The following is a 14,362-nucleotide window of genomic DNA, read 5'->3' as shown; positions in this document are numbered from 1 at the left end:
AATGCCCTACATGAGTTTCTTTTAATAATGGGACCATTGCAACCCTCGTTTGTGTTGACATAATAAAAGTCTGACTCCTTTCACTTTGTATCCTAAGTGTGAACACGTCTTTGAGTTAGGGCTTGAGTATATAAGCCCAACCTTAACATTGTAACGAGACACTCGGAGTGTAAGCGTTGCAACACGAGAGAATAAGAAGTTACATTGAAGCTCTGAAGCTGTGTTCATAGTATGTCTCCCTTCTTGTTTTGTTGAGATACAAGCTCAACATTGGGTGCGTAGACTGGGTGCGTAAACCGGGTGCACAACGAGAGGCCGTAGCGGTGCGTAAACCGGGAGGCCATTGGATAATAGAGGAATATATTTTGGGAGTTAGCGTAGAGTCTCATTGATGAGCATTGAAGTACGTGTTAGTACTTCTGTTAGTCCGTATGGACTTGTATAAAAGTGCTCTTTGAGCACATCGTATGTACAGAGTTTTAGAGTATTGTTTTGGTGTACAATTTTTTGTGTTCTGCTCTCTCCGTCTATCCCTGCCTATGCTTTGTTGATTAAGCTTTCCATTAAACCTTCCTCATCTTCTTTGTCTCTTGTCTGTTGTTATCCGGTTGTGTTTGTTAAGCTTCCGCATGTATTCTTTTTCATGGTATCAAAGCCCGAGGGTTGAGATCCTCTACTACCGACAAATAGACAAACCCTAATCACGGTGAAAGAACAGAAGAAGAAAAGAATGGATAGAGGAATGACTAGCTCGCTTTCGACGAAGAAGCTTGACAGAAGCAACTACACATCTTGGTCGTACAAGATGCACCAGTACCTACTCGGGCATGGCTACTAGAGTTATGTCGATGGAGCTAATGAAACAACGCCCGAATCGACACACAGAGATTTCCCGGCCTAGAAACATGCGGCAAGCAGAGTTCTCTACTGCTTCACATCTTGTGTGAGCGATCAACTTCTTTGCTACATTCGGGATGTGAAGACGCCGAAGGGCTTGGGGAAATCTGAAAAAGATTTTCACCGCGAGCACCACAGTCAGGAAGCTCCAACTCAGGCAAGAGTTGAGCAATGTTCGACAACGAAATATGTCGATGGTTGACTACACCTCCAAGATCAAGGACATTTGCCAATCTCTCGCCTCCGTCGATGTAAACGCCGAGGAGGATGAAACGGTGCAGGTCTACCTCAGAGGGTTAGTGTCGAAGTTTGGAGCTTTTCCGAACTACGGTCTGTACGAGGGAGAATACGACGTCGTTTTTCGAGTTATAGTTGATGCTCCTAGTAGAGGAGAACCATGCGGGTGTGTCAACAAGTACGCACGCCGACAACAAGATGTTGTACACGGAGGAAGATAGGCCCCGTGGTCGTGGCAAACGAGGCGAGTCGGCGCGCAATGGAGGCGGCTGACAGGAGCAAGATAGAAAGGCATGGTCGTAATGCCAACCAATAGTAGTTCCGGACCCTCCGGAAGTAGGGGGAGTCGAGGCGGGGCCGGAAACCGGCAAGGAAAACCTGCCTCAAAATGTTGGTATTGTGGCAAGAAAGGCCATAGGGAGAGCGAGTGCTAGAAGAAACGCGTCGATTCAGAGAAAACCGCATCCGGATCCGGCAACGATCGCACTACGCCGAGGCTCCGAACGAGCCGAAAATGGATCGGGCCCAGCCTTCATAATGAAGCACAAGGCCAATTCGATGGTGGTGAACACCTTGAAACCGAACGAGGTGTGGTATGTTGATTCCAGAGCATCAAATCATATGACGTGTCTCGAGGAATGGTTCTCATACTTGGGGAAACCAGAAAAACAAGGAGTGGTCAAAACTGGAGACGACACTCCGCATACCATCGAACATGTCGGAGAAGTTCCCCTTAGCCACGTCGGGCAGAACGGGAAACTCATGAACGTGCTACACATCCTGACAATAACCAAGAACCTGGTATCGGTCGGACTGATCGTCGACCAGGGGATGCAAGTTCGATTCACGCATCGCGGTTGGTACTTCGTAACCTTCATCGATAACTTCTGATAGAGTTATGATCTAAAGTAAGCAATGATAAGGATAAAAGATAGATAGATAGAAAGGAGAGAGAGAAAGAAGGGTGTCGATCCACCCGACCACCCTCTGCGAAGGGATCGAGACGAACTCAAGCCTCGATCAGTGTCCCATACCACCGTCGTGGTGTCGAGTCGTACCTGGAGCTGGCGCGCTCGCTACAAGAGTTGACCCACCACGAAACAGAGTCTCAACGTAGTCAAGATATCATGAAATGAGGGTAGCTAGGCCTCATATTTATAGCGATACCCAAGGCCCCTAGGCAAGTTCACACTTGGCCTAATGGGTTGTCGCAATCCTGAGGATTAAAAGTAATCCTCCCCTTCTTTATACTCTCATTTAACCCTCACACTTATCCATGTGTATTGAATACTACGGTAAATTCTCATCACGGGATATTATATGGTCATGCCTGTAACAACTTCACTCGACACACTTGGGCGTACTTGATCGCGAAAAAGAGCGAAGTTTCCGAGTGTTTCTTGAAGGTGAAGAGCCTTGCGGAAAGGGAAACTGGGCGAAAGATCAAGTGCCTAAGGTCCGATGGCGGGAAGGAGTACTTCTCCAACCAATTCTCGAGTTATCTACAGAAGGAGAGAATTCGACGCGAATTCTCGTGTAGATACACGCCGCAGCAAAACGACGTGGCCGAGAGGATGAATCGGATGATCGAGGAGGCGGCAAGGGCAATGCTTGAAGAGAAGCATCTGCCGAAGTTCTATTGGGCCGAAGCGATCAGAACAGTCGTCTACCTCCAGAATTGGGCATCTACCACTAGAGGAGTGTCTCCACATGAGTTGTACTTCAAGAAGAAGCCGAACTTGGCACACTTGAGGGTTTTCGGTAGCATCGCGTATGTGCATGTGCCGAAGGAGAAATGGAGGAAGCTAGATGCCAAAGCCGAGAAGTGTATCTTGGTTGGCTACTTGAACAAACAGAAGGGTTATAAGTGTTATAACCCCCAAACCAAACAAGGTCGCATAAGTTGTGATATTGTGTTCGACGAGTCCGCATCGTGGTACTTGCCTTCGCCTCCAACCCCTGACGACTGCATTCCCATCTGTGACGAAGAGGTCAACGAGGCTGAAATGCCTCGGGACGAAGGAGACATCGGAGCTCCTGAAGAGAGTTTGATCTCATTTAGGCTAAGTGGGCCGAATTAGCGACTGAGTCGGTATGACCAGTTAGACACAGAGCCAGGGAGTAGTTGAGACTCGGTTGTGCAATCCCCGTGCAGGAAGCCGAGGAAATGGTTTACGCGCAAAGAGAAGGGAAAGAAGAAGATGCCGGAGTACGACACTAATAAAGACGAGTCGGATCGAAACGAATCTGACTCAGAGAAGAACGAAGACGGACCTTTGGAAACGAAGTCCCCGTCGGCCAAGAGGGCCTCAAAATCGGTAATGAGCAATTACGCCAATCCGCTCGCCAGAAGAACCCTATGGTGCGGTTCAGATACAATGAGTACATGGTGCATTATTACGCGTACATGACGCGAGTGGCGGAAGTGCATGAGCCAGAGAGCTACGCAGAAGCGGCAAAGGACGCAACTTGGCATGCCACAATGGAGGAAGAGATGCACACATTAGCAGAAAATGAAACCTGGGACCTGGTTGACGCCCCGAAGGGTGTAAAGTCGATTGGATGCAGGTGGGTGTAAAAGGTCCAGTACAACACCAACGACTCTATCAACCGCTACAAGGCCCGGTTAGTGGCAAAGGGATACGCACAACAACACGACATCGACTACTATGAGACCTTTGCGCCTGTTGCAAAGATGACAATCGTTCGTGTCCTGCTTCCGGTAGCCGCGATAAAAGGGTGGCATTTACATAAGATGGATGTAAAGAATGTGTTCCTGCAAGGAGAACTTGAAGAACAGGTGTACATGGTACAACCCCCCCGATTTCTTTCAAGAAAGAACACCTTAACAGTATGCCGACTGAAGAAGTCCCTTTACGGACCAAAACAAGCCCCGCGCACGTGGAACACGAAGATCACACAACGCTTGCGTCAGATGGGATTTCTGACGTCCAAATCGGACTCTTCATTGTTTGTCCACCAAGGTCGATATGGACCGGTTAGTATTTTTCTTTATGTTGATGATTTAGTCATCGTCGACGCCAACCTAAAAGAAATTGGCCGCATAAAGTCCCAACTCGCGGTGTCCTGAGGATTTTCGGCCATGGTGAGAAAACCAAGTGGGATGGATAAAATGGGGATGTGCATCATTGCGAATACACTTGGAAGATTTGTAAAAGAAACAAATGTAAACAAGGAAGGGTAAATGTAAGGTGTTAAAAGTGCACTACAAGATAGGAGAGGGAGTTAAGGCTCCATCAATCTCTCCTCCTAAGATCAAGGCCAAATATTCCCCCATTGAAAGAATGGGGGGTTGACCTCTTCTTTATGTAATGTGCCTCACCCCTTACTACTATAAAAGGGAGTGAAGGGCCATTTTTGAGGGGCTTCCACTTTTGGGTTTTCTTTGGGGAGTCGCCATATTTGTCATTAGAGGTAGACCGTTAGGATTTTCTTCATCATCTTTTCCCCGATTTCATTTTAGGGTTTCGGTTTTAGGTTCCCCTTTCGTATCATTTCCCTTCTCTCGATTAGGGTTTAGTTCTTCTTCCTATTTGCTTGAGTTTTCTTCTATTTGTGCTTTTTGAGTCTGGCTTATGGCCGCGGTTGTAATCATATCATGGCTTTCATGCCTTATAGTGTAATTTGTTTGTTTAACCTTGACTTGATCTAATTCTCTATCGTGTTAATCTCTTCTTCTTTCTCCTCCCCTTTTGAGCTCGAAGATCGTAATGGATAAACTCCCATTTCCTGTCTATTCCCTAGTCCAAGACCCCCTGTGGTCCCGCCCAAGTAACACACATGCATGAAACTTCGCGACATAAATTGGTGAATCCGATGTGAAGGACGACAAGGGAGGACGAGGATGGAAGCTTCATTGAAGGCATACGGGTACAAGAAACCGGACTGGAGAAGTCAGCGTCGGTGAAGGCCCATCGAAGCGTTGTCGAGGAAATCCTCGCGGATGAGTAGAAGTCGGGCAGCACCATGGGGGTCTTGAACCAAGGAATCGAGAAAACGAGGAGGGAGGAGTTTGAGGATCGCGTAGGTCTCGAGACCATGGGAAAACAGGTAAGGCTAGCGAACAAGAGAGGGTAAGAGAGTCGTGCGTAGACACAGACATGGGCAAGACACTGACAACAATGTATGTTAGGTAGAGAAGGTTTCTATTAAACAACACAGGTGCACGGTGCTGTGGGTGATTACAACCGGATCAGAGCCGGTGATGGAGCGCAGAGCTTGGCAATAGCAAGACACAAAGGTACGTTGGCACATGGAAGGTCGATCCCCCTGGACAGGAGCACTCAGGCGTTTGATGCGTGCAGGGGAAGCGCCTTCCGAAGATCTGTGCTTACTCTCCCCTCTGTATATCCTCTCCTCTCAAAAATGGCATCCTCAAGACAGTCGAAGGTCGTCCCCTTTATAGCACAAAGGGGCGACCGTTACAAGCATTCATGACCCGTCGCTTTCCCTTCCAAGATTCTCTCCCTTGATTCACTCCCCTCGTAACTCTCCCTACATATGCGATGTTCTATTTCTTCTTTATGCTCTAACTACCTAATGCCCCTCCGTATACTCATGCCTAGTACTTTCCCTATTTAATTCTCTCGAGGCGTGCACTTGCGTAAACCGGTGTTCCTGCGCATTTCACCTTGTTTCTACCTATGGCCCGGAATCTTCACGACATCCACCCCCACTAAACTGCACATCCTCCGGTATGTGCCGGATGGTGAATTTAGTGGAGGATTCCGGGCCATCGGTTATATCGTCCTCCTCTCCTGAACTAGTGCTTTCGGCTCCCGGGTCCGGTTCCTCGTTTCGTCTCTTGAAGGCTTTTATCCGCTTCCCGGCCACCAGAGTCGTTATTTGCGTCTCATCGAGCTCCGCGAGATGATATGTGGCGTTGTCGTTGACGCTATTTACCACGTACGGCCCGAACCATTGCTTTGCGAACTTGGGCGTAGACCTATGCTGGTTGTCGAGGCTGTTGTCGTAGACTAACACCCAGTCGCCTTCCTCGATCTTCCTTGGCTGGAGCCGGTGCGTTCGGTCGAACCGGGCTTTGTTCTGGATCCTTGCTTCTCTCACCCTTGTCGTGGCTCATTCCACGTCTTCCGGTCTTCGCTTGAGTTGCCGGATTCGTGCCGCTAGCAACTCTTCTCTACTCATTTCATTGGCCCAATCGATCACTGCCCATGAGGCGATCGTTCGCCCTACTCGCATGATGGGTTTCTGTCCGTACATTAGTTCTGCCGGCATGTACCCTGTCACCGAAGTGTGGGTAGTCCTGTCCGCCCATAACGCATACGGGAGCAACCTCGGCCAGTTGCCGACTCGACCCTTGCATGCGCATACAATGGCCTTTACAATCAGAATGTGGCCCCGTTCAATCTTTTCGTTTGCCTCCGGGTTGTACGCCGTTGTGAGGGACAGTTTTACGCCTAACTAATCGAACAGTTCCTCAGCCTCTTTCGCGTCTAGCTCTCCTCGGTCAGCTACGATTTTCCCCACGCACTTGTATCGGCATATGACATCCTCGATCAAAAACTTGCATACGGTCGCGGTGGTCTTATTCGTTAGTGCTCGTCCCTTTACCTGGTTGGTTAGGTCCTCTCTAGCCAACACTAGGTATCACTTCTGACCTTCGCCCATCGCATCGTAACTAAGTCAACCATCCATTTGAAGTGCACGGTCAGAGGATAAGTTGGGTGAAGTTCATCGCGACGTCGAACCACCGAGTGCATATGGTAGCTTTCGCACGTGGACACGAAGTCGTGCACGCTCTTGTACATGCTTGGCCACCAGTATTTTCCCTTTAACTTCTCGAATGTAGCCCATGTACCCCAGTGTCCAGACCAAGGGCTCTCGTGGAACTCCGACATCAGCTTCTGTCGGTCATCCGCCCGCGCTATTACCCGGAGCGGCGCATCATTTCGCCTTTTTGGGATCCTCCAGATTTTTCCGTCCCACAGGAAATATTGGTATGCCTTCTTCTGGAGCTGTCCGGCCTCCTCCTTAGTCATCATGGCGTCTGTCGTCATTGTCTCTAGAAACCTCCTGATTAGAAGCCACTCACCATCGTAGCCGACTTCGTCGAACTCATTCACAGGCGGAGTGCTTTGCCCTTTTATCCTCATCCTTGCCGATTTGCAGAAGTTTGCGCCGACTTCTTCACTCTCTGATACCATGCTGTCCTCATCCTCAAATCTTGCTCTAGAAAGCATATCGGCCATGGCGTTGTCTTTACCCGAGATGTGTCGTATCTCCGGGTTCAGGGACTTGATGTACGCAATCCACATGACCATGGCTAGGTCGGGAGTTGCGCATCCGGAGATCATACCGAGAATCGGCAAGTAGTCTGTTTCGATAATTACTCTGTCCCAATTAGGTAATCTTTGTCGACCTTAACCGCTGAAACGATACCCCACAGCTTACGCTTGACTTGGGCGTACCCTTGCTGTTGCTCGCTCAGTACCTTCGCACCGAACCGGATAGGGAAGCGCGTGCCGTCTTCGTCCTTTTGATTCACGACCCACCCGATCCCGGTTGGGCTGGTGTCCACAATGATGTAGACCGGAGTTCCTGGTGCGTATTCCGCTTTGCGCAAAGCCGGTGCCGCGGTAAGCGTTCGTTTTAGTTTCCGGACCGCCTCCGTATGTTCCTTCATCCATTCAAATTTCTTGTTCTTCTTTAGCAGGCCATAGAGTGGTTCGGCGACCATATGTGGTAGAAGGCGCATGCCCCTAGGAACCGCCAGACCTCTGTGATGGATCCTATTGAGCGGCAAGCTCAACCGGATCCGGATCGGCATCCAGAAGGATGAGCCGGATTGGTGAGCCGGTGAGCAAGTGAGCCGGTTAGCTGGATCAAGCCGTAACCGGAAGCCAAGTAGCAGCTAGTCTACTAAGGAGTTAATATCTCGTAGTTAGTGTTAGACGCTCGTGTGAGCATTGAAGTACACCGTACTTCTGTCAATCCGGATGGACTTGTATAAAAGTGTTCATTGAACACATACGATGTATAGACTGAGTAGTATTTTTGAATTGAGTTTTTGTGTGCTCTCTCTCTGTCTCTCCCACATACTGTTAAGCTCTCCATTAAACATGTTCTCTGTTTTCTGTTTTCTATTGCTTCTGCTTTCGCACGCTATTTGTTTCTACATGGTATCAGAGCGCGAGGGTTGAGAACCTCTGCAACCGACATTTGCTTTCACAAGAAGAAAACCTAACCTTTGTAAGGAACAAAAAAAAAGAAAAAGGATAGAGGAATGGCTAGCTCGCTCTCGATGGAGAAGCTCGACAGATCCAACTACGCATCTTGGTCATACAAATGCACTAGTACCTGCTTGGGCATGGTTACTGGAGCTATGTCGACGGAGCTAACGACACAACACCTGATGCGGCACAAAAGGACTTCCCGGTGTGGGAACAATTGACAAGTAGAGTGATGTACTGCTTTGCGTCCAGTGTCGGAGACCAGCTGTTGAGCCACGTCCGAGATGCCAAGACGCCAAAAGAGGCTTGGGGAAACCTGAAGAAGGTGTTCGCCGCAAGCACTACAGCCCGGAAGCTGCAACTCCGACATGAGTTGAGCAATGTCCGACAGAAGGACATGTCGGTGGCTGATTACATGGCCCGAATCAAAGAGATATGTGACTCGCTTTCCATTGCTAAATATGTGAGCCTTGTCTACAAACGAAGTAGGAGATTTTAGTTGATCAATAAAGGTCCAATTACTATAAATTAACTTGGTTATATGAGAGAACATTCCAAGATGTAACCCTTCGTTTCAAAGACATTTAAAGAACAATAATTTTGTACCTTGTGATGATCACACCATGTTGCCAAGCATCTCTTAACAACACATTGAATTCATTAATTAAAGTTCTACGAAGGCGGATCGGCCCCGTGGGCGTGGTGGACGAGGCGGGTCGGCACGCACTAGAGGCGACCTACAAGAGCAGGAAAGACGGCACAAAGACTGTGCCGACAACAGTTCCAGGACCTCCACAACCAGGGGGAGTCAAGGTGGCGTCGGAGGCCGGCAAGACAAATCTGCCACGGAATGCTGGTACTATGGCAAAAAGGGCCACAGAGAAAGCGAGTGCTAGAAGAAGCGCGCCGATTCGGACAGATCTGGATCCAGCAAAACCGGCAAAGCTCGCACTACGCGCAAGGATCGAAAGGATCCGGAACCAGGAAGAACGGTAAGGGGCCAGCCTTGGTGATGAAGCACGAGGCAAATTCGATGAAGAAGACCACTTCCAAATCAGAGGAAGTGTGGTACGTTGATTCCGGTGCATCAAATCACATGACAAACCACAAAGAGTGGTTCTCCTTCCTGGAGAAACCGGAACAACCCAGAGTTGTTGAAACCGGAGACGACACTCCTCACCCAATCGTGCATATCGGTGAAGTCCCTTGGAGCCACATCGGACAAAGGGGAAAGGTAATGAACATATTACACGTTTCGACTATCATGAAGAATGTTAATCGGCTAATTACTAACTACTACCGATACAGAAGAGTGAACGTCGCTATCAATGACTTGTTCGATAGTCTGATTTCGAAAATCGAACACTTTCAATGTCGTCCTTAATGGTTCTTTTACAGCTTCTAGAAAGACTTCTTTTAATTCCTTATCTGGAATCGGCCTTGAAATCTGAAGCTATAAGTTCTGAAATCGTATCACAAACTGAGATACTGTTTCATTTTTTTCTTGATATAACGCATAAAATTGCGCAATCAAATCCTTCTGCGGAATTTGTTGATGAAATAATTGTAAAAATTTACTAGTTAACACTTCAAAGGATGGAAATCCTTGAAGACCATTCTGCGCAAACCAATTAGCGGAATATCCGTCTAATGATAAGACGAACTCAACGATTTTTGACTTATCTTCGGCATCTGCCGACAATCGCTGAGCTCCATGGTTAATCTCCCATGTCGTTAAGAAATCCCTAACATGTGCTTCCGCATCTGTTCCTTCCCGGAACTTAGAATAAGTATAAGGCATATCGTCCCAAATGTCGTAAAACGATACCTCTTCCGTCTGTTTTTCGTCTGAAGGTAATTGATCGGATAAGTCAGGAAGTTTCGACCACTTTGTGCTTGATTCCGGCTGTTCTTGCGCAATGAACGCTTGCTGCACTACCTTCGTAACTGACCTTGTACGAGAGCGCTTACAACTGACCGGTGCCTCCTCTTCATACGACATCCATTCGAATTGTTCTCTGCTTAATTGCAGATGTAACCGGGCGTGCCAAAATTCTTCTGTGTTAATCGGCTAATTACTAACTACTACCGATACAGAAGAGTGAACGTCGCTACTCAACGTTCTAACAAGGAATTGTGTTTTACGAACGGAATTATACTATATTAATCGGTAATTACCGTGATCGTTACTTAGTTATAAATTAGGAAGCTTGCACTTAAGATCATAGACAATAGAAGGAACACAGAATCCGTACAAGATATTCCTAACTTAAACTTATATTACTAAATAAAACGACCTTTCTTACAATGCCTTCGGTTCCCTTTTATAGGTATACCGAAGGTCTTTTCTCATCAAGAACTATTCCTACTTACTATCAAGATTTACAAAATTATCTAACTAACTTAGTTCTCTTCGTTTACTGCTGAGTCATTGATCCGAACAGTCGATCCGAACCGACTCTGTTTTCGACGCTTTCCCACTTGTTCGGTAAAACTGACTGTCCGGGTCCGGGTAACAAAGAACCTGGTGTCGGTCGGATAGATCATCGACCAGGGAATGCAGGTGCGGTTTATGCACCTTGGGTGCTTCATCGAGGAGGAGGGCCAGATTATTGCGCAAGGGCGCAGAGACGGGAGGATGTTTATCCTCAACACCAATGACGTCGGCACTGCCTTGTTTGCCAAAGGACAGAAGATTGAATTGGACATCGATCTTTGGCACAAGCAGATCGACCAATCGACCACGTCAATTACCGGAGTCTTCAAGACCTGTAAATGAAACAAGTTGTTTTTGGTTTTCCGAAGTTCAGCGGCCAGAAGGCCCCAGTATGTGAAGCCTGCCAACTCGGGAAGCAACACTGGCTTCCATTCCCCACAGAAAGAAACTGTAGCCGTAACAAGCTCGACCTTATTCATTCAGATGTATGGGGACCGGCACAGAACGTGAGTCTTGGCGGGAGGCGATACTTGGTCTCCTTCATCGACGACTATAGCCGACACACATGGATCTACCTCATTGAGCGGAAGATCGAAGTCTTCGACTGTTTCCAGAACCTCCAAAGCATGGTGGAACGGGAATCGGAGAGGAAGATCAAGTGTCTGCGGTTGGATAGCTGAAAAGAATATTTTTCCAGCCAATTCAACAGTTATTTGGAACAAACAGGAATTCGGAGAGAGTTCAGCTGCAGATACACACCGGAGCAAAATGGTGTGGCAGCATAGCATATGTGCATGTGCCGGATGAGAAGTGGAGGAAGCTAGATGCAAAATCAGAGAAGTGCATCCTCGTCGGCTACTCACATGAGCAAAAGGGGTATAAGTGTTATAACCCCCGGATGAAGCAGGTCCGAGTTAGCCGCGATGTTGAGTTTGATGAGACGGCATCATGGTACGCCTTACCGGCTCCGATTCCGACCCCGACCCGATACCGGAGGATGAGGCTAGTGAGCTGAACCGGTCCAACTAGAAGATGATGAATCCGGGACTCAAGAAGAGAGTCTGGAATCGTTTCGGTTGAGTGGGACAAACAAGAGAATGGGTCAATCCGACCAGTCAGAAGAGGAACCGACGAGTAGTGAAGACTTTGCCGTGCTCTCCCCGCGTAAGGAACTGAGGAGACGGTTCACGCGCAAAGAGAAGGGGAATAAGAAGGTGCCGGATTATGAAACCAGTAATGATGAGTCGGATCAGAGCGGATCCGACTCCGGAAAGAAAAATGACGGTTCTTCGGCACCGAAGACTAAACCGGCCAAGAAGGGCCTCAAACCGGGTAACGGTGGGTTACACCGGTCAACCCGCCAGAAGGAACCTGTCAAGCGGTACGGATACAATGAGTACATGGCGCATCACTATGCGTACATGACCAAGGTGGCGGAAGTGCGTGAGCCGGAGAGCTATGTAGAAGCGGCAAAGGATGCACATTGATGTGCCGCTATGGAAGAAGAGATGTGGGCACTTGATGCCAACGAGACATGGGACCTAGTTGACCCTCCCCGTCACTGTAAACCGATTAGATGCAAGTGGGTGTACAAGGTAAAGTACAACGCCGACGGTTCAGTTAACTGGTACAAGGGCCGGTTAGTCGCGAAGGGATATGCGCAGACCCACGGAATCGACTACGACGAGACCTTGACTCTGGTAGCGAAGATGACGACGGTTCGGGTAGTACTAGTAGTTGCTGCGGCAAGGGAGTGGCATCTTCACCAGATGGACGTGAAGAATGCATTTCTTCAAGGCGATCTAGAAGAAGAGGTCTTTATGACCCAACCTCCCGGTTTTCAGTCAGAGATGAACAAATCGGCTGTATGCCGGCTGAAGAAGTCACTTTATGGCTTGAAGCAAGCCCCCCGAGCTTGGAATGCGAAGATCACACACCAGTTGCGTAACATGGGGTTTGCGGCCTCCAAGTCTGACTCTTCGTTGTTCATCCAACAAGGTTCAGACGATCCGGTATGCATCTTGTTGTATGTTGATGATCTAGTCATCACCGGACCCGGACTCGATGAAATCAGCCGAGTCAAGTCCCAGCTGTCGGACGCATTTGGGATGAAGGACTTGGGGGACCTTCACTATTTTCTTGGGATCAAGGTGATCCAAACCCCCGATGACATATTGCTCTCACAAAGACACTATGTGTTGAATATGTTGTACAAGTTTGGCATGACGGAATGCCGCCCTATTTCTACACCCTTGAACTGGAAACAGAAGCTCTGTCCCAACTCCAGACCGGCCTGCGATGAGAAACGGTTCCAACAAATTGTCGGAAGCCTCATATATTTGACCATCACCTGACCTGACATCAGCTATCCGGTTGGTGTGATTAGCCAATTCATGCAGAAGCCGACCGTAGAGCATCTTCAGTGAGCATACCAAATATTGCGGTATGTGAGCGACACGAAGGACTGGGGACTGTTATACCTGAGAGGTATAACCGAAGAGCTAGTCGGTTACACTGATGCCAACTGGGCCGACGATGCATCAGATCGCAGTTCCACTTCCGGTTACATGTTTTCGCTAGGTAGCGCGGCTGTTGCGTGGAGCAGCAAAAAAGCAGCCAACAGTGGCTTTGTCGAGCACTGAGGATGAGTATCGGGGCGCTACCATCGCCACCTGTGAAGCCATTTGGCTTCGACGACTGCTCCAAGACCTGTGGATTGAGGTGCCGACCCCGATCCTGATCTACTACGACAATATGAGCAGCATGCAGCGTGCCAAGAACCCCGTATTCCATGCTCGCACAAAGCACATAGAAGTGCGCTATCACTTCGGGCGTGAGCGTGTCCTGAGCGGTGAAGTCGAACTTCGGTATGTTCATTCGGATCAGCAAGTTGTCGGCATCTTCACCAAACCGCTCGAATCGGACAAGTTGCAACACTTTACCGAAATGCTTGGTGTTCAACATCTCGACATGCCACACTTGAGGGGGAGAATGGGCAAAGACACCACCGAAACGGGCAAAGGGAAAGAGATTGCCGATTGTGCCGGTGGGGGAAGAACGGACAAGGGGAGAGACAGGAAGAAGAAAGGAGCCGAGTCGACAAAGGAAGTTGACACATCCGAACAAGTCGGAACAAGCAACAGCGGAGGCAGAGTCAAGAAGGACAGAGCCGACCGAAAGAAGAAGGCCAAAACCCGGACATGGTCCGATGTGGTGAAGGGCCCGGAACCAGAAGACGAATCGGGAGCAACCAATTTGGACAAGATCTGGAACGAATCAGAGATAGCCGATTCGGTTCTACAGAAAGATTCGGAAGAACCGGATCAATTCAAGGCCAAGAGGACGAGATGGCAACAAAAGTCGACGCCAACACGAAGGAATCGGCGGGTCTACAAGCGTAGAAGTCACAACAGTGAGGGAGCTAATTCTGGCCTGTTGAGCAGACAAGCCGACCAAGGAGGTCGTGATGCGCAGAAACAGAAGGGTCGCGACAAACGGGACCGAACCGGACGAGGAGCGCGAGCGAGGCGGAGTGACGCCAGAAGGAGCCAGGTGAAAGGACTAGCTGCCATGGAGA

The 14,362-nt window shown here is 48.8% G+C and overlaps 1 protein-coding gene across 1 annotated transcript in view; it reads right to left on the bottom strand.

Annotated features, from left to right (window-relative positions):
• The window catches only part of LOC147869135 (uncharacterized), a 43,504-nt gene that overhangs the window by 3,650 nt on the left and 25,492 nt on the right, over positions 1-14,362 (bottom strand). The window lies entirely within an intron of this gene.

The sequence above is a fragment of the Azolla caroliniana genome, unplaced genomic scaffold, assembly GCF_043228905.1.
Source record: "Azolla caroliniana isolate FFs.n. ecotype wild unplaced genomic scaffold, voAzoCaro1.0.p SCAF_1, whole genome shotgun sequence".
Taxonomy (NCBI): Eukaryota; Viridiplantae; Streptophyta; class Polypodiopsida; order Salviniales; family Salviniaceae; genus Azolla; species Azolla caroliniana.
The sequence above is the reverse complement of the archived record's forward strand: the minus strand, read 5'-3'. Positions and strand labels throughout refer to the sequence as shown.